General features: G+C 39.1%; 1 long non-coding RNA gene across 1 annotated transcript; it reads right to left on the bottom strand.

Annotated features, from left to right (window-relative positions):
- Positions 1-1,583: 1,583 nt before the first annotated feature.
- On the bottom strand, positions 1,584-23,221 carry LOC107052826. Its single transcript, XR_001465555.3, has 3 exons — positions 23,102-23,221; positions 9,544-17,257; positions 1,584-3,622 (listed from the first exon to the last, which is right to left on the bottom strand). It is a non-coding gene; the product is annotated as an uncharacterized LOC107052826 (long non-coding RNA).
- Positions 23,222-24,411: the final 1,190 nt, after the last annotated feature.

The raw sequence follows: 24,411 nt of genomic DNA, 5'->3' as shown, positions 1-24,411 counted from the left end.
TTTCCCTGTGCGGATATTTTTTTAGCAAAAGATGCCTGATGTAAGTGGGATGAACTATTAGGGAAGTTTTCTGCAAAATTCCATTTAGAAAATTCCAAAAAATTCAACACAAAGAAGCTGAAATTTTGCAGGATGTTTCCATTACAGACAATCCATAAACTTTTCAAGTGGATTAATGAATGCAGTGTTTCTCACAAACTATAAAATCAATGCAAAGCCACTGAAATATAGGTCATTAATTCTGGTGTTTATAATTAATTTGCCTCAAGTAACAATGATTAATAGACAGCTTTAATACATATTTTGTGAATTGCTCCTGAGTCAAACTAGCTGCTTATAACCATGGAGAATAATTGAATATACTTGTTACTCATGTGTTTATAACATTTTCATTGTTATAATTGGGTCACTGCAGCACTCAGACGAAAGCATGTTTTTAAAATAAGCCGTATTCAAATGGGCAAAAGGAAATCTTGACATCAAACCTCAGTAGACTGTGCTTGCCAGCAGTTAAGTATACAATCTGCATGTCTTACTGCTGCCTAGTACTCCCACAAGGATGGAAGAAATGAGTGATGGGGTCAGATCTCTATTTCTTTTAGCAAAGAATTCCCTTTCAGAAGTGGAATTAGGAGGTGTCATTAAGAGGGGGGGGGGGGGGGGGGGGGGTGAAAAAGCTTCTTCACTTTCTGTAGTCCAGTTCTCTGGTCCTGCCCTTGCTTTCACAGCTGTTCTATCAGAGATATTTGAGGGGACATCTCTGTCAATTCCTATTTATTTATTTATTTGTTTGTTGTATCTGTTGCCCTTGAATGTAATTCCTTTTCAACCTTCTCATCTGACTCTATCACCTCACACAGCAGTGAGTCCCATATTCTGTCTGTTGGATTAACAAGCATGTTGGCTTGTTTTCACGTCTTCTAACTTTGTTGGCAAAACTGTTCGTCCTCGATTTGTCCATTTCATGATTTCATAAACCTTGATCTTATCCTTCACTTCCCCATATTCTCTCTCTCTGGACTGAAGGATCTCTGCACCATTTTTATTATTTTTTTCTTTCTCCCTAAAGGGTACTTACACCACACTCTTGATTAGCCTATTTGGTTTTATCTGGATCTTCTCTTACCTTCACCGCTGTCTTCTGAAGAGGCCAAGACCAGAGCTTCTCAGCTGATAAGTGAGTGTACTGAAGTTTTGTGTAACAATAAAATGGTTCCTTCTGTTTTGTTTTCAAAGCCATTCCTGATGATATCAAGAAATTTGTTAGCATTTTTAGCTGCTGTAGAACATTAAGCCAGTGATTTCAAAGAATTTCCAGTGAACTTCAGTGATATTATTCCTGCATTTTAACTTATAGCTTTGAGAGTACCAACATAGAACCATAGAACCATTAAGGTTGGTAAAGACCACTAAGATCATCTAGTCCAACCAACAACCCATCACGTAGCAGTAAACCACGTCACATGCAGGTATGGTATGGTATTTTGCCTGGATGCATAATATTTGTTTACACAGATGCTCGTGACTGCTGACTCATGCAGCTCTGTGTGATCCTTCTGAAAATCATCACTATGGCATGTCAATTCAATCTTCTGTATCCTACAAACTGATTGTTCAGTCCTAATTTTCCTTTAAAAAAGTGTCAGTTTATGAAAGAAAATATTCTCCAGTCTTGTGTTATCTTGCATTTTTTAACAACTTTTTACCTGGAGGCTTTTGGAAGTCTAAGCCTATCCTTTCCACTGGATCTCCAGTGGACTCTTGCCATAGCAATCAGTGTTTACCATAGACTTAGTGGTCCTGTTCTTGATAATAGATTCCACTTGTTTGCTACAGAGTTACCCTCACCAGCCTGTAATTCCCCAGACTATCAATAGAGTGTGAGCTGCTTAGTATAGCATCTTTTGTAGAAGTGAATTAGTTTATTTATTTCTGTCTTTAGGAATGGTGGCCATCTGTAAGGAGAGATTATACTCCTTGGTCAAAATTCTGTATGGCAATTCCATCAAATCTCTAGTCCAGGTAATATTTTGGCATAGAACTGACCTTTTTAAAAGGAAATATATCAGAAAGTAATGGAGTTATCACAGACAATAAAGGTGGACTGATGATAGTCTGTCCATCTTCGTAATTGCACAGCAATCTTGAATGCTACGTGTCATTTTGGCCTTAGATTGAATACCAGCATATCAAATCTCAGGTAGATACTCATTAAACTGATTGCAAATTTACTCAAAGTGAACACTGAGAATCTTTTTTTTTTTTTTTTCTAAAAGAAAATTAATTTTTAAAGTTGAAATATCTTTCCAGAATTAGACTGAATTTAGAGTTTTAGCCAAAAATTGCAGAACATTAACGTGGTAATAATCTTTTAAATGTCAGTATATCTCCCTTTGATATTTTCTAACTGAAATGTTTCATTTTGAAAATACCAAACTCCTTTGTTTTGACATTTTCTAAGCTAAACTTTTTCACCATTAATTTCAAAACAACATGTTTTTTATCTAAAAAATGACCTCCTCAGAAAATAAATGGTCAATCTTCTCATAGATTAAGATGTGAAGACAGTCTAAGTACTTCATTCTGAGTATAAAAAAGTTTAGATCTCTTTTCCTTTAATAATGCTGATAGAAGAGGTTTTTTTCCACACTGTTTTTTTGTTTCAGTTCTCCAGTTTTTAATTTCTTATATTACTTAATTGCTTATACCAGCAGTATACAGATAGAAGAGTGTGAGAGAATTCTTTCTGTAACATGACATAACAATGCTGAGATTGTCAAGGGGGTAATGATACACAGAAGCCTAATGGACAGGTTCGTATGATTCCAGATCACAGAATCACAGAATGGCTTGGTTTGGAAGGGACCTTATAGATCTTCTAGTTCACGGACAAGGTTGTCAACCATCAGATCAGGCTGCCCAGGGCCCCATCCAACCCAGCTTTGAATGCCTCCAACGATGGTGGGTCCACAATGTCTCTGGGCAACCTGTGCCAGTGCCTCAGCACACAGAATTTCTACCTAACATCTAAACTAAATTTCTTCTCTTTTAGTTTAAAGCCATTCCCCCTTGGTCTATCACTACACGTCACTTAGGACAGAACTAGAAATAACTGGAGGATTTGTCAGGATCTTCACTCTTCACCTTCACCCTTCCCTGAACGTCTGCCAGTGCAAATGAACAGCTGAAGTAATTCTCATTCTGAAGCCAGTTCATCATTGTAATTTTCTCTTTAGGTCTCATTCATATGATAATACAACAGAAGAGGAACTTTGAGTTTAATTAGCTCTTGATGTACCCAGGTAGCAATAACCACTCCTGCTGCATCATCTCTCTGACATCAAGTTTCCTATTTCTCTGCTCCTATCACAGCTGACTTCAGAGTGGGCTGCCTACAAATTGGGAGTGGCTCTCTTATTATATTTTAACAATGACATGCCTCCTACACCCACCTGACTCACTTTTAAAGGCAGACTGCATCTGCGACAGCGCTTCGTTTCCGGGGGGCTGGACTCTGGTGTCAGAACTTCTCCACCATGATGAGTCAGACAGAAGGAGGGGACTGAATTTCTTCCCTTCAACTTCACTTATGGAACAGAACGTCAAAGGAATAGCTGGAAGACTCAATTACAGAAATGCATTAGTCATCAAGGGGTGGTTTGTTTAGATGTTTTGCTAGAAAGCACGAGCTCTTGAAGTCAAAGTTATCTCTAGGAATTGCTTTCTGCATTATCTCTGAAAGGAGAGGAACAAAACAGTTGCAATGGCAGCAGCCTAGCCCGGAGTTGAGTTTCATAGGATCATAGAACCATTTGAGTTGGAAGGGACCCGTAAAGTCCATCTACTTCAACTCCCCTGAAATGAACAGGAACACCTATGGCTCAATCAGGTTGCTCAGAGCCCCATCCAGCCTGATCTTGAATGTCTCCAGGGACAGAGCATCCACTGTATCTCTGGGCAACCTATTCCAGGGCCTCACCACCCTTACTGCAAAAAATGTTTTACTTATATTTAGTCTAAATATCCCCCATATTATTTTTAAACCATTTCCCCTTGTTCTAATACTGATAACTTCTGCAGTGTAAGCCAGCAGATCACAGGACACTGATTTTTCTCTCCTACAGCAGATATAGAGCAGAAATTATGCCCCAAATGCCACTGGTCACTATGACTAAGGTCATCTAATTCAGCCATCAACCCATCCCCACCACACCCACTAAACCTTGTCCCTCAGTGACACCTTTACTCTTTTCTTGAACACCTCTGGGGGCAGTGACTCTACCATCTTCCTGGGCATCCTGTTCCAGTGCATGACCACTCTTTCTGAGAGGAATTTTTTCCTAACATCCAACACATTCCACATCTCTCTCTCTTATCATTTATTTGAGTCATATATTTTATTGAAAGTTAGCAGAATTTTAAGAAATTTTCCACCTTGACAAATGATGTTGAAATTATCTGCTGACTGTGTAAGTTCTTAAAGAAAAACACATGAACGGGGAAGGACAGAATGGAATACAAGAAAGAAAACATACGTTCCAGGTGATAATGAATAGTGTAAGTTTGGTTGCCTTTAGACTTCAGGAAAGGATAAGCAAACAGAAAAACACTTTTTCTGGAGCATCTAATTGAAATAGCTTAGCTTTTTAAAGGTGAAAAATACGAGAAATGTTTCATTCACATTTATATTAACATTGCCTTAAATTTTTAATTACACCTTGTCCTTCCACTTGAGAAAGAGAACAAGAATAAAAGTGAAAGAAGCAGCATTGGCAAAGTGTAATAAAATCCACTTTCATTTCACTTCCCTTTTCTTAAATTTCTATTGCAAAAAGACAGGTTGCATGAAGTTAAAAGTGAGAAAACCAAGCTCTCCAAAAGAAGAAAAAAGGTACAGGTTTTTAAAAGTAAAATAAGCTGCAAAAATCTTCATTACCTTGCTAATGCAAATGTTTTTCATAACAAAGTGGAAAATGTCACTGAAATGAGTGTGAACTATCTAAATGTTTACATTTGGATGCAACTCACTCTTTTCAATGATATAAGAAAGAATCTATTCCAGTGTTTTCTGTTAGCAAGAGTAATAATAAGACTAAACCTTCTTGAAATCCTAGAGTAGGAGTGGGACAGTCTGCTGCGGAGAAGATTTTACATGCTGGAGGAGGAATTGAAAGGCATTCCTCAAATTATGCCATCTGCAAACTGTGCTTGCTCCTTCTACTTTGCTGACAAAATAAGACCTGTTATGAATCCAGAAGATAAAATGATATTAAAAAATTGCTCCTTTTTTTTCTTTTTTTTTTTCCTGCAAGAAAATGGAATCAAGGGATGCAGCCAAAAACAGCAGTGTGTTTTATTAAACATATAACAGACATTTAAATTAAAGTATCTTGAGGGAAAATGAGCAAATCAGGATGGTTTTGTCACTTCAGTATCACATGATACCAATTTCCTGAACCCAGGCTTAAGCAAACACATTTCCTCAGAGAACATTTTGGCTGTGGATGGTCTCAAGAAATATACTTTTCAACTTTTTCATTTTTTTTTTCCTGTGATACTGATTAAGATGGAGTGAAGAGAGTAATAGCATTCATGTTACATAAGTAGGCATCATTTTACAGGAATTCAGAAATAAACCTAAATTATGCAAACAGAGAGGCAGCGGAGAGGTTCATTCAGCTAAGCAGATAGTTTGTCATTAAATACTGTTATCATTAATAACATGTTTTGAAGATCTGCATTTTTTGTAACACATCATGTTGCTGCAAATCTATAGGGCATCTGAGAAACAAGACTATTAAATCTCCATAGTGCTAGAGTTGGTTTAAGCCATCACAAAACAAGGCATTCCTCACTGAGAAGTGTGGGATCTTAACACGATGCTGAGATGCCGTATTTCCTCTCCTAATGAAAGCAGCCCTCAAGATCTCCATCTCCAGTAATCTACATCAGCTGAAAGGGTTGAAAAGAGAAGAGGAGATTTGATTTTTCTTTTTCTTTTTTCCCATCCCAGGAAATTTCTGTCTTGCACTGTTCTGCTCTAACATCACCATTCCAATGCTAAAACTTTTCAGAAAAAAAAAAAACATATATGGCATTTGCAATTGGTGACAGCTCACACATCAGAGACTTTAGCGTAGAATAATTATTAGAGGCATCAATCTAGCAATCAGCATGAAGCAGTATTATGACTGTCATGACTGCCTCATCCTCCTATCCCTTCACCTTGACTTTGGCGACATTATAGTTTTTAACATTAAGACTGGAAGAGATCACTAAGATCACCAAGACCAACCGTCAGCTGATCCCCACCATGCCCACTAAACTAATTCCCCAAGAGCCACATCTCCACATTTCTTGAACCTCCAGGGACATTGATTCCACCACCTCGCTGGACAGCCTGTTCCAGTGTATTACCACTCTTTCTGAGAAGAAATTTTCTTAATATCCACCCTGAACCTCCCCTGCTGCAACTTAAGGCCATTACTTTTTACCCTATCACCTGAGGGAAGAGGCCTGCCCTACAGTTACTAGGCATTGGGATTTAGAGACATTAATATGTCTCTGTTTGGAGAGGTAAGCCTACACTATTGCAACCTCGTGTCCTTGCTGGAAGATATCACCTGTTTGTAGCTTAGGAATAAGGAATACATATGACTTAAATATGTTTGCTGGGGTACTGGAATTAGATACTGTCCTCTATGCCTGATCTATCCAAGCCATTGTGTTATTAACAATCCTGAGACTTTAATTGGTATCACTGGAAGCCAGGGTTGGCTGGGACTCCTTCCCCTACAAAAGTTAAGCATAGGAAATGCTTGATTTAAGTGGTTGTTAGCTGAACACATAAAATTCTGTTTCTATCCATGTTCTGCTTTTCCTCTTGGCAGACACAGACATTAAGCTTCTGGAGGTTTCATGTCAGATCCCAACTGAATTGGAAATGAGGGGAAAAGGAAGATTTTTTTTTTTTCTCAGCTCTTAGATGCATGCAAACTGCTAGAAGGATCTATTTCTTCAAAATGTAGAAGCAGATTTGGGAGTCATGTGGTAATGTGTTAGCTAGATCTGTAATTCATTCAGACAAATCCAGCTTGGAATGGAAAACTAGAGACAAGTGAAGAAAAAGTCTCCAACTTTATACTGGTTCCTAGAAAATTTTAGGATGATTGCCAGTCTGCCCACTAACCATCAGTATATAACCATGAAAAAAATCATGTCATATTCATGTGTTTCTCCTGTCTATCATCATTGAAATAAATATAAAAATAATTTCCTTCCCTTCTCCCTTCCATTCCTCTCCCCTTCTTTTCCCCTCTCTCTCCCCCTCCCCCTTCCTTCCTTCACACCTACCCCCCTCCCCTTCCCCTTTTTTCCCATACTATTTAAATGTCTTTTCTTCCTCATTTGCAAATGCTTGGACAGACATTCTTCATTAATGTTTATAAACATTAATGTTTATAAACACTGTTTAACATCAGTCCTCTCTTAATTTTCCTTGATGGTTTGTAAACAATATTTAATGTTCTAATATTCCGTGAAGAGCACAGCATTGATTTCCAGTGCAGTTTTGACTCAACACAGAAGAATTTCATGGCGCCTCTGATATCTACTGAAGGTTGTACTCACTCAAAAACAATTTTTACAGGGGAAGAAATTACTAAACTAGCAAATTGTGCCTCCTTGCCAGATGCAGGTGATGACTGGGCACATGGTTATTGTTCTTGTAGCATACGTGTACACAAGAGTTGCATAGGATTCTTTTGTGAGGAAATAAGGTTAGAAGAACATTCATTGAAGTGTCATGTAGCCTTCACCCATCATCTTAAGGCTTCAAGGGGCATGAATTTCACTGGAGAATAACTGAGGTTCTTTAATACTTTCTAAGGCTCATTACTAGGGACTTTTTTTTCCTTGAGCAGGTTATAGAAAGAGCTCTGCTATACACTGGTATTGATGGTCAAGATTAGATGTAAGCTGAAGTTAAAAGAAGAAAAGAGTCAGTCAAAAGAAACCTGTTCTGGAAATTAAATATCCTATCATCTCTGTAAATGATATCCACTAAATCTCCAGCCAAGATAGTGGGCAAAATAATAAAAATAGCAATCTTAACATTCTGGGTGGCTCAGTGCAATCAGAAAATCCATCAGAGGAGCTACTTTCTCATCTCCTGCTGTCTTTTTGCACATAAATGCTCATATTTCTTCTGGCTAGTCTTACATCATGCCCAGCATCCCTATGCTTGAAGATCAGCAAATGAAACCTTACAGTGTTTTCCATTCTCTCTGGTAAATACATTGCAGTTTTTCTAATTGCTCTTGTTCTTTGAGTAGTAGGATGGTTTCTGTAAGGGTTTGTTGGATATGTTCTTCTAATAATCATTTGCTTTTGGAAGGGATTGTTCTTTGGTGGATTTGTGTTTTGTTTTTCAGGATACTGTGTTTTCTTCTCACATGGCATTATTTTCTGTCTGCAGTAGACTAACTTTCTCATGAGATATTTCTGAGACAAAAAGCTTAGGAAGGTTAGGATTAGTAGACAGAAAAGTGGGGAAAAACGAAAAAAGATGAAAAAAAATAGCTTGACATGCTGCTAGGTTGTGTAGAGATAGAGTCAAGAATGCCAAGGCCCTGTTGGAGCTGGACTTGGAAGGGGTGCAGAGAATAAGATACAGGTACGTAAACTAAAAGGAGAGTCTTAGAGGTCATATCCCCCCTAGTGAACAATACAGGCAGGCTGATAGCAACAGACAAGGAGAAAGTTAAGGTACTCAAAAACTTTTTTGCCTCAGTCTTCACCTGCAACTGCTATTCACACAGCTGTCAAGAGGATGGTTTGGAAGTGGGAAATAGGGGAAAGTCAGTCGTATCCAAGGCTGCATCAAGAGAAGTGAGGCCAACAGGGCAAGGGAGCTAATCCTCCCCCTCTACTCTGCACTGATGAGATATCACCTGGAGTATTGTATCTAAATGTGGAGTTCTCAGCACAGAAGAGACATGGATCTGTTGGAGTGCATCAGAAGAGGGCTATAAGAATGATCCAAGGGATTGAACACCTCAGCTATGAGGACGGGCTTAGGCAGATGGGACTTTTCAGCCTGGAGAAGAGAAGGCTCTTGGAAGAGCTGGTAGCAGCCTTTCAATATCTAAAGGGGGGCTATAATAAGGAAGACGATAGATTCTTTATCAGGGTCTGTTGTTGTGGGACAAAGGGGAATTGTTTCAAACTAGAAGAGGGGAGATTTAGAGATTTGAATATAAGGAAAAAGCTTTTTATGATAAAGAAGCATTGGAACAGGTTGCCCAGGCTGGTGATGGATGCCTTGTCTTTGGAGACACTCAAGGCCGGGTTAAATGGGGCTCTGAGCAACCTGATCAAGCTGTAGGTGTCCCTGTTTATTTCAGGGGAGTTGGGTTAGATGGCCTTTAAGGGTCCCTTCAAACTCAAATGATCCCATGATTCTATAAATTCAAAAGATTCTATAACTCTATGATTCTATGTCTATGAATAAGCATATATACTAGTCGAGAAAAAGAAACTTACCAGTGTGCCTGCTTCCTCAATTGGTATGCAGAAGAAATGTCACACTGTGGCTAAGGAAAACCATCATGCTCTGGAGGCTGCCAACTCTGCCACTGACAGAAACATGCTGTTAGGGCAAAAGTGCTGATCATCTGGCCGAGGATGGGAAGTCAATTCCCTGCCTAGCAATTATGCCTGTCTTGGAAGGACTATTCAAGCAAATAAGCAAGCAGCTTCTCCAAGCAAATTTCTGGCAAAAATCCTTTGTATTTTTAACTGATTACACATTGTTTTTTCTTGTAAGAATGATTATCTGTTGATATAGAAGATAGACAAGAGAATGTTTCCTTTCATGGAGGACTAAGGAGGAAAAGAGGAAACGAAAAAGGTACACATTAAAATATTGTTATTATTTTATTGATTATTTTTAATAGTGGATTAAACAAACAAACAAACAAACATTTGAGACAAGGAAGGACTGAGGGACCGATACCTCTACCATTCTCTGAGCAGTCACTAGACTTCTCTCTTGTACTGTGTCGTCTGAATTTGCCCTAACAACCAGGTGAGCTTAGCAAGGAAAAAGGAGCAAGCAAGATCACAATAACCTGATCTCAAGTCCAAGTCAACCCCTGGATGCTCAGGAAGTATGTACAATCTGTCACTGTTACTGATACCACACTGATACTCCTGATCTACCATTGCAGAGATAAAAAGCTAAGGATGAAGTTGTCTTCTTTGTTCTTCTTCCACATGCACTAATTTATTGAACCCTGATCTTTGACAGAAATTCATGAGCACAGTCAGACTTATTCTGACTCAATCAGACTTCAAAAGATGTGATGGTTCAGATTAAATGAGCTGAAAAGTGGTGTGCTTTAGTGGAGTAAAGACTATGGTGGAAGTCTTATTTCGTAACAACTGATGGCTTGAATGCTTCATTACACTGTGATTGATTCTCTCTCCAGAGGTATGGGCAAACCTCACAAGTCAGCATTTGTTCTTTGCCAATACTGAAACTCCCTGAAAGTCTCAGCTCTACCAAGCCAACGTTCATGAGTAACTCACATGCAACTTTTGAGGATCATTTTTGACCCTACTATTGAAAGGATGATAGGAATGCAAGACTTACCATGGCATTTTTCTATAATAGATATAAGATCAAGAAAGAAACACTATGAGTGTGAAAAAAAGCAACATGCTTGTAGCCCATGGAAGTGGACTTCTACTGTTCCATCAAATGTAGTTGAACTTTGCTAGAGGATGTATAACTTTTTGGGTTGTGGGAGGGGAATGGGGGTAATGATGCATATAGATTTACAACAAGATGGTATATCAGGAAAACGGACTAAAGAGGAAGAAATGAAAGTATTTGAAGGAACACAAATCCTCATGCTGAGTCATAACTGTTCTCTTTCACAAAAGCAGTTTCCTTAGGAGTGGCTCCATTATTATGGAACTATTTCCAGTACAGTCCTTTCACCTTTAGCCCCAAAATCTGGACCCAGTCATCAAAGGAAGAAAGATGATGCAAATAACTGGGTGGAATAAATCAACTAGTTCCTAGGCTCCCATTTTGTACCATTATTTCATCTTATTGCCAGAGCAGGTGGGATGCAAATAGTGCCAAAGGTGACTGTTTCTGATTACTGTTACATGAAACTAATATGGGCTTGTTGATAATGAGGACCATCAGCAGATGGTACTGAATACCTGTCAGCTATCTTCTTCCAAGGAAGAAGAACAGATTGACACACATCCCAAATTTTATGTCTCTCTCTACACATCCTTAGCATGGCACGGAGTGCTGTGGGAACTAACAGTCTGCTTGCTGGTGGTGAATTGCTACTACTTCCATGAACTCCTGCTGCATAAGAAGATGACATTTTTTTCTTTCTGTGCTGTGGATTATCCCAGGGGAGTAACTCTCAGACAATTTGTAATGATTCTTTAAGTGGACGTAGTGATAATGGGTTGACAGTTGGACTAGATGATCTTAGAGGTCATTCCAACTTTAATGATTCTATGCTTCTATGACTATTCCAACATTTGATGGAAGGAGCCACTTCTCAACACCCACCCCATGGTGATCCTGTTCTCATTTGTTTGTTACCAAATGTGGATTGATTAAGAAAAATGTGCTTTTATGAAAGGAGAGATCAATGACTGTCACTGTAGCCCCAGCCTTTTTGAGTAGTGTGACACAGTATTGCAGGATCATAGGATGATTAATGTTGGAAAAGAGTACTAAGAACATCTAGCCCAACCATATCTCCATCTACTCTTCACACTTTACCTGGAGATGCAGAGGTTGAGTGGAAGATAATCTCTAGATATTGTTCTGCATCAGAGGAAATTAATCACTGTGTAGAAGAAGACTTCTTAGCTGTTTGGATTCACTTTCAGAGAATTATGTACTTCACTAGAGCATTACAGATTTTACTCACATTGGCTTCAAAATATCTTCATTAATACTCTCTCACCATCACTCTTGAAAAATACCCTTCTAGCAGACACTGAAAACATTCTTGATACTGCCTGCATATGGAACTTTGGAGAAAAACACTTGTACAGTCATTTTCAGGGAGTCATGGGTTATCTGAAGAACTAATCTTATTAGAGTGGGTCAATTGCTTGTAAAAAATTACTGGATGCTCAGCAGTCTTCCCTCAAGGCTAGTTTGCTAGGGAAGGACCTATGAACCATAGATATTGAAGGATAGCTTTAATCTGCAAAATCTTTACAGGGTCGATGTATTTTCCTCAGACTATCTTAAGTGGCAATGCAGTAAGATTTAGTACTCCTATACTTGTATATAACTAGTAGAACAAGAGAAGGAGAATCCAGAGGAAATCTTTTCAAGTAAATGTGGGTAACTGTATAATAGCAACACATTTCTGCAGCTCACTGCATGACCACCATGCAATCATGCATCGATGAAGTGCAATGATGTATTGAAAAGATCTGGGTCAAAATTACTATTTCAGGAAATTCATTTATTCTGAAGGCAATTATTGTTTATAAGAGAGAAATTTTAAATGTAGACTACAGAGAGCTGCCCAAAGACTGAACTCTGATCTTAACACACCCAAAGAGGTGTTCTTCAGACAGTTCTATTCAACAAAAATCTGGAAGGCATTTAAAAATCATAGAATCATGGAATCACCAAGGTTGAAAAAGACCTCAAAGAACATCTAGTCCAACCATCCTTCCTCCACCAATATTTCCCGTCTGAACCTTGTCCCTTAGTAAGACATCTAAATGTTTCTTGAACAGCTCCAGGGATGATGACCCAACTGCCTCCCTGGACAGCCCGTTCCAGTGCCTGAGCACTCTTTTGGCAAAGAAATTTCTCCTAACATCCAGCCTGCATCTTCCCTGGTGCAACTCGAGGTCAGTCCCTCTAGGACTATCCTCGCTACCCAGGAGAAGAGGCTGACCCCTATCTCACCACAACCTCCCTTCAGATAGTTGTAGAGAGCAAGAGGGTCTCTCCCGAGCCTCCTCTTCTCCAGAGTAAACAATCCCAGTTCCATCAGCTGCTCCTCATAAAACTTGTGCTCCATATCCCTCACAAGCTTCATTGCCCTTTTCTAGATATGCTCTAGGGCCTCAGTGTGGGTTTTTTTGTTTGTTTGTTTGTTTTGTTTTGTTTTGTTTTGTTTGTTTGTTTTTGTTTTTTTTTGTATGAGGGGCCTAAAGTTGAACACAGTACTCAGGCTTTACCAGAGATGAGCACAGGGGGACAGTCACCTCCCTGCTCCTGCTGGCCACACTATTTCTTACACGTGCCAGGATGACACTGGCCTTCTTTGTTACCTGGGCACAATGCTGGCTAATGTTTAGCCAAGTGTAGACTAACACCCCTATGTCCATTTCTTACCTCTTACACTTTTCCAGCTGTAACTTTGTGAAGTGGCACAGAGCAATGCCATGGATATGTGGCTGAAAGTCAGTGCTAGCAATCTTCCTCCAATCCAACCATATTTGATTTTCCAGGCAGTCTGGAGGTAAAGCTCCACTGTTATCAAAACATACCCAACTCTTGCCTTGCTGGTGTAGGCATAGACAAAAACCATTAGGATAAAGAAGTCATTTCTTTTCTGAATGTCCTCAAAATGCCCCATTTTGTTACTGAATGGTTAAACGCTTCAATTCACATACTTATCTTGACTGTCTATGTGAAATAATTGCTTAATGTGCATGTGCACCTGTGTGCATGCATATATAGGGAATCTGGAAGGACCACAAGGTGAAACGTAATATTGAGTAGGATTCAGGACAGGGAAAGAAAAATGCCTGAGCTTAAAAATGTTCTTGCTTGAATCATTTGCTATAAGACTACTTATTTGTTAAGTCCTCATTCAATCAATACATTACTTGACTTAATTTTAAACGATGACAACTTTTTTTTTCTATGTTAAGTCTAATTAAAAGGAATTAGTCAGGAGAGTGACAAATTTGAAGCTAACTACAGAATTGCCTCAAGTCAAACATGGCAGGAATTTTAACCAAACAGGCAAATTCAGAAAAAGTAATGCCTTGGCATCGAAATTCTTTCTTATGATTAAGTCATTTATTATGAGGGGTATTCTTTTTTTTTTTTTTTTTTTTTTTTTCCAAATAACTTCTTTTTCTGTACTTTCTTTTTTGTTAGGACTGGGGAATAAAGAAATTGTATAATAGTGAGTAATAAAATCTGTCATTCTTGTGAGTAATGCTTTGTAATTAGAAGAAATAAAAGTAAAGTAAGTACAATGGTGTGTGGTGTGCAGGGCTGGGGGTGTATTGTTGCGTTCAAAGGTTTTTATATTAATAATGATGCTGAACTTTCCACGCTTGAAGGTTCTGCCTGAATTAGCATCAAAAGGTGCAGAGGTTTATCTGTACTTTCAGTTCCATATGCTGCCAGTGCTATATAAATCTTTCACACAGAGAGAGCTGGGTTGAGCCCAAATCTTTCTCCAATAAATCTACAATCTGTGAGTGTGAAAGCTTTGGGAAGAAAACTATCAATTGCTAAGCCCTGATTGCCTTTGTAAACCAGACGCTAGATGGCTGAATTCCCCTCTCAAAAGCTCATGCACACCAGGTCATGCTCTGCAACAGGCACCAGAGAAATTTACTATTTCCTTTGTCAGGACTGCCAGTTTAACCTTGCTGTTCCTCTTGTGCTTCTTTTGCTGCAGAAACACCTGGAAATGCCAGCCCATTGGGTTGGAGAGGCTTTTGTTGGAAATACTCTCATGAGCTTATACCAAACCCGTAGCTGGGTTGTGGTGGACTGGTCAGCAATCAATTCTCAGACCCATTAATGCTGTTTTTCTGGCAGCACACCCACATTTTGCAGGATTTATCCAGAGCCAAGCATCTTGGCCATTGCACCCTCTCTGGCTCAAGAACAGATGGCCCTGATGGGGCTGCCCCAGAATTGGGAATTTGGGAAAACAGATATCTCCCAGCCTGGGGCAGTCAGCTGGAGGATCTGCCCCAGAGATGGATGTGCTGGGAGACACCTGCAGCTGTTCAGTGAAATTAGCATTCTCATTAACTAGCATTTAATGGACTTGCTAATTGCCAGCTAGTAATGAAGTGCACAAGAGTGTCAGATTTGCTGAGCAACTTCAGGGATCTGGGAACTTCTTGTTCCATGGGAATGTGTGTAGTTTTACTTATTTCAACAAAAAAAAATGTCATTTTCAAAAAGGCCAATAAATCTTAAGTTCTAACATCCACCGAACTCTCCTGTTTATCTCTGTTTTAGACACTGCAGTGAATGTTGAGTCCACCATCTCCACTGGTAAATTATCCTGAAACATAATTATTGCCATTTTTGGGAAGCATGACCTTATGTCAAGGATAATTATAACTAATTTGAATTTCCAGTTATTTGACTCGGGAATCTTGCAACACTAAAAGCTATGAACTTTCCCCTCAAAATCTCAGATGCTTTACCTACCTGCAAAAAATTCTTCACAATAAATGCTCTTCTTACCAACTTTAATTGACTGATGTGATTTTGATTCCTAAAGTTCATATCATTCGCCCTTTTTTTTTTTTTGAAAGCTTCAGTTTTTACTATTTCAGCTCTTCTCTACAAGTGAGAGTGTGATATTCTTTTTTAGTACCAGAGACATGACTTCGGTAAATACTTAAATCAACTAAATACATTTTGAAGATTGTCTTAGTGCTTTTATTGGAAGATTTCTCCAGGAAATCATAGCACATACAATCATGGAATCATTAAGGTTGGAAGAGACCACTAAGATCGTCTAGTCCAACCATCAATGCATCATTACCATGCTCAAACCATGCTCCTCAATCTATCTTCATGGTTTCTAAGACCGACTCGCCTTCCTAATCACTTCAGTTTTTTTGCTTCCAGAGGTAAAAACCTTTCACTTGGCTGTTTTTAGTACACTTTGACCACTCAGTGTTGTCTTTGATTACATATGTAATAATAACTTTCCAGTTTTATTACTTATTCATGAGCTGCTTGCCAGTTTTCACTAAACAAACAAACAACAACAAGCATTTATGTTTCAGTGAAGAAGTACTTAATTATAGTGACTCAATGCCTATTTGTAGGGGCATTACAGTAAAAAGTTACAATTCACTAGAAATCCTTCTTTCTCCATCAAAAATACCTTTTTGACGTACTGAAACAGTTTTTAATTGATGTAGGATGAGTCTTTCTGTTCCTTTCTATGGCAGCAGCTCCAATCTGGGAGTCATCTAGTTTAGATCTAGTGAAATCAAAGTAGGTTATACCATAGTGAATTTCTTTATCAACCAGACAAATCCCATCAAAAATATAACAGGTTTCTTTAACGAGACCTACTTTCAGTGGAACAATGTCATCCAGTGCAGTAGTGATATTTTTAACCTTAAATTTTCTTCTTTTTTTATGAACTTCTGAATTAACAATAGTTTTACGTGCTGATGATTAGTCTTTGCAGTCTAATGTAATAAGCCCGAAAGCCCTCTAGTGCCTTGAAATGACTCCATTTTTTCAAAACACATTAAAATTTAAATGATCCCAAAACTTCTTCTGACACTCCATAGATTTTTATAAGAAATTAGAGTATCAACTTATTTGCTGCAAAGGTTGTCAAATATTTCATTGCAACACCTGTGTTCTCAGTTGGTAGAAATGTTTATAGGTCGGGTGAGCTATACTGAAAAACTTACTGTCACGACACAGCACAGATATGAGATTACTGGTGATGCTGTGGGATGTACTGGGAATGTTTCAATATTCACTCAGCACATGGCTGATGTATTTTGGCTGTGTGCCCAGGGAACACTAACAGTAGGAGAATTTTGCTGTATCCAGGTGCTATAACCCTTCTTATACACAGAGGTATTCATGGCTACATCTTTTCAGGCCATATGTACATTGGAGCATTATTCTGCCTCAAACAGTGGCTCACACATCATGCCTCATAAAATGTAAAAGATAAAAATATTTCTCTATTTCTATGGTATATTCTCTAGAGATGAGTGGCTGAAGGAATACTGCAACCAGAATACTTGAATGTGCTCTGCAAAATCAGAAGAGAGTGGTTATTTTCTGCTCCCACCTAACTGTGATCCAGAATGTAGAGTGAAGGTTAACTGCTATGGCCAGCTCACCCCTGCTGCTTCAGCACATGCACAGAGATGCAATTTTCTTATTGGAGTGTTGGAGCTCTGAATTCCTTAAGCTGCTTGTCCTTTCCATTTGGTAAATAGCCTGGGAAAAGGAGCAATGAAAGTAGTGAGGCAAAGAGAAGTTTTTATGAACCTGTTGAAATGTATGAAGGAACTAAAAGATTAGATGGGAAAGAAAAACACAAGAAATGTCCTAGGAACACTTTTCTTTGTGGGCATCAGATTGAATAAATTATGAGTAAGCCACAATCTTAAGAGCTAGGCAGACACAAACAGAAAGTTACAACAAAAGCACCACCAATTTTCCAGGCAGTAGCTTTTGATGCTTCACTGCATTTGCAGCCCTGAAAATTGAATTGACTCTGTTCTCTGGCAGTGACTTTGCTATTAGACATTTAATATTTTCTTTAATTTACTATTTCAATTATTATTTTAGATTTTAGTGCTATTTATTCTGACTGTACAGGGTTTACAGGCTTGGAGGGGATTCCAGAATACTTTTTCTTTTGCAGATTTGTGGTCTGATAAGGTCACGTTAACACCTATTGTCTTCTGGGGACATCTACACTGTTTGCTCAGAAGAAAATATGTACTTAATTTAAGCTCTGAAATAACAGAGTTGAACTGCTACTTTCAGGAGTGTTGTAGGTATGTGTCAGTCCATATGAACCTTAATTTCACACTCTTCCCTGTGTGTCCTCTAGAGCATACTGTCATGACATATCCTGCTCCAGTGACACAATTTTTTCTCTGATGATAAGTTTTCAATCTTCAACAAAAGATTCTCCTAGGTGTACATGCACTCACAGATGAAGATATAAATCAGATTTAACCTCAAGCTTCTAAATTTAATCTTTCCTTAGCTCATTCAATATTTGGCCAAGGGCTTAGCTAGATCTGGTTTTCTTTGCTTGGTCAAGAACAGAGAGCTTGGTATGCTCCAATATCTTATGCTCCAGTATCATAGAATCATAGAATTGTTAGAGTTGGAACGGACCATTAAAGGTCATCTAGTTCAACTCCCTTGCAATGAACAGGGACACCTACTGCTAGATCAAGGTGTTCAGAGCCCCGCCCAGCCTGACACTGAATGTCTCCAGGGACAAGGAATCCATCACCACTTTATGCAACCTGTTCCAGTGCTTTGCTGCCCTTAGCATATTTTTTTTTCCCTATATCCAAATTTCCATTTCCACTTGTCCTATCAATATCTTTTGTCCCTCTGTCCTATCAAGCTTATCTTGTTTCAAGGTCTTTTTAAATTTGAATACGACTGTAGAATTACTGAACTCTGGCGTGGCAAGAAGAGCTCAGTTCCAGATTATAATGCCTTAGCTCAGGCAGCATGCTTGACCTAGGTCTCCAGACTTGTTATATTTGTAATTAGAAATGGTTTCAGGTGGAAAAAGAGTAGCTTATACACTTGTGAGTGCAAAGGAATAAATTACTCTTGTTGACCATGGTAGGTATCACAAGAAGCCATGGGTTTATCCTTCAGCAAGAAAGATGTTTGGGAAAAAGCTTCCTAATGTTAAGACTGGTGAAGCTCTGAAATAGAATGTCCAGGAATTGTAGTCTTCATCACCAGACATCACTGAGGTCAAGTTATTCCAACATCTTCCAGAAATCATGGAATCATACAGTCATGGAACATCCTAAGATGGAAGGGACCCATAAGAATCATCAAGTCCATCTCTTGGCTCTGCACAGGACATTCCAAAAATCACAGCATATGTCTGAGAGCATTGTCCAGATGCTTCTGTAATTCTGGAAAGCTCAGTGCTACGACCACTTCCCTGGGGAGCCGGTTCCATTGAGGAAGGCCATTTTGACAAGTAAGAAAAGACAAGAACTTTTATATAGTTTGGCTCTTTTAGGCTATCTTCTTATGAAAACCTCACCACAAAAGAAAGTTATATCTCACTTGTTATTTGTTGAAGCTGTACAAAGAGGCTAGACCTCTATCTAATAGAACCTTCAAGGTTAAGTTGAGAGTGCCAGTCACCACTGAGAACAAAATTAGTTTCACTTTTCCATCATTTCTCTGTGCATTATTGGAACAAATTTGATTTTCTGATCTGCAGCGCTGAAGAGAAGCTGCCCTTTAGACTAGAAAATGCTCCTACCCAAGAAAGGGAAAGAAACAAGACTCCTGCTCCCAAAAACTGCTCTGTCTTACGCAGAGCAAACAACCCCATCCAGGCAGCCCTTTCCATTAAGAAAGTGCATACCTATTCTTAAGTATACTCACATACATATTAATATGCATAAAAACCTTCCCCATCTCCTCAGATGAGATTCTGACATTACCTAGTTTGCCTTTGAAATGTGGGTATGTTTTTATCCCTTGTGTGATGCATGAATAGTATGTGCTCTACTTAGAAAGGAAGCAGAAATAGAGGTGTGCATGCGCCCATGCCTGTAAATCTACTTTTAGAAGGCAGAAATCCCAGTTCCCTAAGCACCTCCAGGTCCACTCCATAAATCTCTGCTAGGAATTTTATCTCCACAGAGCACAACTTTAAAAATTATGCACATATTGAGAAACTCTCTGAAAAAGTGGGGCAACCCAGTGTTATTTTAAAATGTCTTCTCTGTACCTTACTGACATGCTATCGTATTTTCTGCAGCTCTCACATCATGCTTGCTGATCAGACAATTTATTAAGGACTATGTGGGGAATACTGAAATGAACAGCTAACCACCCTGAATATTGATGTTCAAGGGAATAGTAAGCTTCCAAATAATTTGTTTTGAAGTGGCAAACTATATCAGAGTGTGTTGTGAAAGAAGCAGGAACTAAATTCATATCCTGCATCTTCTTTTAGGATAAACCTGCTTTGGAAGATCGCTATCAGCACCCTTAATAAGAAAAAATGTTTGGAAAACTGATTCATTTATTTTATTTTATTTTTCTTCAGGTCTGCAGCATTAGCAGGAAAAGAGATCCACAGCAAATTTTGCATTAAGTTTGATTGAACTTTACTTTTCTCTGGTAAACTGAAGATAATGCTTTTATTCAAAGAGAATGCTTCCCTTCAGTGCTCAGTTTGTTTTAATTACGTAAAAAAATACTTCAAATTAAACAGCCATTTCCAACTAGGAATTCAAAATATTTAATTTTGAAATCCTACAAATTTTGTGCTCCCTGCTATGCTTTCTGTTTATCTATCTGTGACTCGAATTCAGTACCTAAAGGGAGCCTATAAACAGGAGGGTAGTCAGATCTTTGAAAGGGTAGGCAACAGCAGGACAAGGGAAAATGGTTTTAATTGGAAGGAGGGAAGATTTAGGTTGAATATCAGGGGTAAGTTCTTTACTATAAGAGCAGTGAGATGCTGGAACAGGCTGCCCAGAGAGGTCATGAATGCCCCATCCCTGGAGGTGTTGAAGGCCAGGTTGGATGGGTCCCTGGGCAGCCTGGTCCAGTATTAAATGTGGAGGTTGGTGGCCCTGCCTGTGGCAGGGGTGTTGGAGCTTGGTGATCCTTGGGGTCCCCTTCGACCCACGCCATTCTATGATTCTATGATTCTATGATTCAAATAAATACGTGAAACTGGTGAAAATACAGAAAAGAGATTGAATTTTCCACATGGACATTTTTTCATCTATTCTCAGTCCAAGAATTCAAATCTAGACTTCTTTCTTTTTTTTAATTTTTCTATGTATCATCTGAATTTAGTGGGAAGAGTGTCCCAGGGCTGGACACTTATCCTAAGTGCTCTCTATATCTGACCTCTCCGTCAATCTGCCTGGTATATAGTGTTGGAGCCTTAATAGTTCTCATAGTTACTATGTTATTAATGTTTAAATAAATAAATACATAAATAAATAAAACACTTTTCATTTCAATTACAGTATGCCTGGGTTTAATTTCCTGCGGAATTGAATTGAGGAATGAAAATACGCAGCTGGTGCACTGCCTTTAGTAAACTCAGGTACGTCTCTGATGCCTGTATAAGAAACTTGCTGCAATCTCTCCTTCCTCCGCTCACTTCTCTGTTGAGGTTTTATAATTATTATTGATATTAATGCTATTAATGACTTTGGACACGTGTAAATGGGCACACAGTTACGGCTTTGCAGGCAGTGAGGCAGAGGAGTAAGGAACAAACATAGGTAGGACTGTAATTAGCACATACATGATGCCCCAAGGGCCACATATGCTCATCTTGTAGTCCAGATGTGAGTCAAGAAGATATCTCCAATTCAGATTTAAGCCACATGGCTTAACTTGCTGTAGCAGGTTGGCTACACTGTTGTGAACACCGGAATTAGGACCATGAATAAATAATTTGTATTTCAATTTACTGCATTTGAAATGTGCAGTTTAAAGCTAGATTTTTCAGTTACTTGCTCTTCATATATTGACTTTCTAGTTAAAAATGCCCTTAGCTCTATCTGTGTCAAATGAGCTAATGCCAAAGAAGGGTCATTTGGAATTTCTTATAAATGCAAATTATCTTCCATTCCAGCTTTAATAAATATCCTGTCATCTGAATTAGCAGTTGATTGCATTAAACAGGACAGACTTAATTCCACTGCCCCTTAGCTGAACCATGTCTATAAATGAAAAGGACATAAGTTGAAAAAAAGCCCTTGAATTGCCTTATGGTAACTCTGGAAACTCTTCCTTTCTATACCTCAGAAGGAATCTTTCCACCAAGGAAAAACAGATGATTGTTATTTCCAGTTTGTTTTGTAGTGCTTCCTCCAGACGAAGAGGAGTGGTTCAGAAACAAGTATTCCTCATAGAATCATATAATTGTTTGAGCTGGAAGGAACCTTTAAAGGTCATTCAGTCCAAATCCCTTGCAATGAACATGAACACCGACATTTTTACTTTTCTAATCTACATCTACCAAGAAAGCCAACTGTACCCTGGGCTGCATCAAAAAAAGTCCATCCAGCAGGTCAGTGGGGCTGATCCTGCCCTTCTATTCTACATCGGTGAGGTCCCGTCTGGAGTACTGTGTCCAGATATGGAGTCCTCAGTACACAGGAGAGACATGGATCTGTTGGAGCGTGTCTAGAGGAGGACCACAAAAATGATCCAAGGGATGGAACACCTCTCCTACAAGGACAGGCTGAGAGAGCTGGGGCTGTTCAGCCTAGAGAACTGAAGGCTCTTGGGAGACCCTCAAGCTTCCTTTCAGTATCTAAAGGGGGTTCTATAAGAGGCCAAGGGACAGGCTCTTTAGCAGGGTCTGTTGTGATAGGACAAGGGGAAACAATTTTAAGCTTAAAGAGGGTAGATTTAGATTCGATATAAGGAAAAAGTCTTCTACAGAGAGGGTGGTGTGGCACTGGAACAGGTTGCCCGGAGATGTGATGGATGTCCTGTCCCTGGAGACTTTCAGGGAGAAGCTGGATCAGGCTCTGGGCAACCTGATCCACTTCTAAGGATTCTGTAATTCTATTTTTGGTGTCCTGAAATGCATATAGGCTTCTACTGGAAAGTTTGTAACACTAGACTCCTGCACTGTAACAGGGAAGGCAGCCATGGGCCATGCCTACAGTCCTGTCATTTGCCTGACAGGAGCTGTGCACACCAAGCAGATCCAAGTGGAGGTGCCCGCAGATTAATAGCACTCTGAAGTGAAGATGAATTCATTGTCTACATGAAGCCATTAAACAATGCTGTGTTCATCCTACGCTGATCACCTGCAGCCTTTGTTATCAGCAAAGACAAGTGGCTCAAGAGGAAGCCTAACACTGTTATAGCACGGGCATCCAAGCTGACAAGCGTTTTCACTTTCTAGGAGCAAGTCTTTTTGCATCAGAAATATTTGTACATTGATTAAAGAACTCATGGAACCTTTGTTGTCCAAAATGAAGGATTTAGAATCATAGAATCACGGAATAGATTTGTTAAGTTTTCAGTTATTTAGACAAAAATTTTAATGTGGACACTCAAATCACTTACTAGAACTCATCCAGCTGTGATGGGATAAGGAACACCCTGAGCTTAATTCCCACCACTGTGATTCTTGAGTAGTCCTTGGGATGAGACCTGGATCTTAGCTCCAGACACAATAGCCCTAATGAGGAAAAAAAAAAACAAACAAACCCATACAATAATAATAATAACCAAACATTAATCAAAAATCCTAGGAGAAGGCACATGAATGAAGGAGGCAGATGGGGAAAAACTAGCACCAATGGCAATAACAGTGGCTTAAACTGAAGTCAATCAAGCTATTCTTCTTTCCTTTTTTTTTTTTTTTTTTTTTTTTGATTACGAGTATTATGACATAAATCATGAAAGCTTCTCACTCAGTAATGAACTCTTGTTTTCAAGGACTTCATTGCTGTGTGTGCAGCAGTTCTGTATCAGGGCTCAACCAACTGTGACAGATAAGAGAAACAAAGCTGCAAAGGTGCAGATGGTCATATCAGACATTTCCATATCCTTGGTTAAATAACCAAGCTATCAAACGGATAATAATAATAGGAAATTGCTGACATTATCCTCTAGTCAAGGGCTCTAATCACTTTGGTTTTGGCAGGGGTTCATGACATCCAGTTGAAACTTCTCATTCTGGGCAGTTTTACCTTCCTCAGTCTTGCCTTGGTTTATGTAGTGAAATGGTTTGTCCCTCTCTGAAAGAAATGGAGAGGCATGTTTATATCTTCAAACTACTGCTTTTCTACTTTCTGGACTCTTTGTATTTGGACAGTTATTCTCTTAGACAGGAACACCCAGGCGTATGAAAATCCCACAACTGTGAAACTCACTACTGCCATCTCAGCAGGCTTCCGGCACCTCCTCAGATGTGCTATTGCCTTTGCTCAGTGCAATGAGAGAATGAGGATGGCCTGTGTCCCTGAAGAATAACTTAACCAGAGATGCTTGAGTTGGGATTCACCCGATTTCACCTTAGAGAACTCCATATGAGCTAGTCACATCCTTTATAATTATAGCAGATGAATTTTTAGGGTGCGATTCTTCTGACTTACATTAGCCACCTGCTACAGGAGGGGACAAATTGTGCCTCAGCTTTGTGACATTTCTCCTCTTCTGCTGTGCAGGGAGATGAGAGTGACTGAGAGACAGAGGAACGCATCCTGGGCAAGAGTGGAGCCAAGATTTCATTGCACACAGCTATCTCAGAATTCTGAAGGTGGCAGGATATGGTCTAGAATTAGTCAAGAGGACCGCACCTGACTTAGCTTGGTAAAGGCCATTCATCCTATGACTTTTCAAATACTTAGAGAGCTAAAAGTTCCTCAAGA

The sequence above is a fragment of the Gallus gallus genome, chromosome 2, assembly GCF_016699485.2.
Source record: "Gallus gallus isolate bGalGal1 chromosome 2, bGalGal1.mat.broiler.GRCg7b, whole genome shotgun sequence".
Taxonomy (NCBI): Eukaryota; Metazoa; Chordata; class Aves; order Galliformes; family Phasianidae; genus Gallus; species Gallus gallus.
The sequence above is the reverse complement of the archived record's forward strand: the minus strand, read 5'-3'. Positions and strand labels throughout refer to the sequence as shown.